This window comes from Arachis ipaensis, chromosome B06 (genome assembly GCF_000816755.2).
Source record: "Arachis ipaensis cultivar K30076 chromosome B06, Araip1.1, whole genome shotgun sequence".
NCBI lineage: Eukaryota > Viridiplantae > Streptophyta > Magnoliopsida > Fabales > Fabaceae > Arachis > Arachis ipaensis.
The window spans coordinates 132,773,203-132,773,469 of NC_029790.2; positions in this window are offsets into that span (position 1 = coordinate 132,773,203).

Genomic DNA, 267 nt, shown 5'->3' on the forward strand with positions numbered 1-267 from the left:
GATTTTAATTAATATTTCCTATAATTTAAAATTAAAAAAAAAAGACCAAATGATATATAATTTTTCAATATAAACAAAATAACAAAGAATTGTCTCTAAGGTGACGTGTTTAAGATCTTTTCAGAATCTGAAATGTGAGTCACGAATACATCATAAGCCAATAATAATAATCTAAATCATATGAAATATGAAAAAATATATATATTCCAACAATGCCTAACTGTCGTAGTTGAGCGTGCAAAAGTGACCACACTATGCTAGTGACGA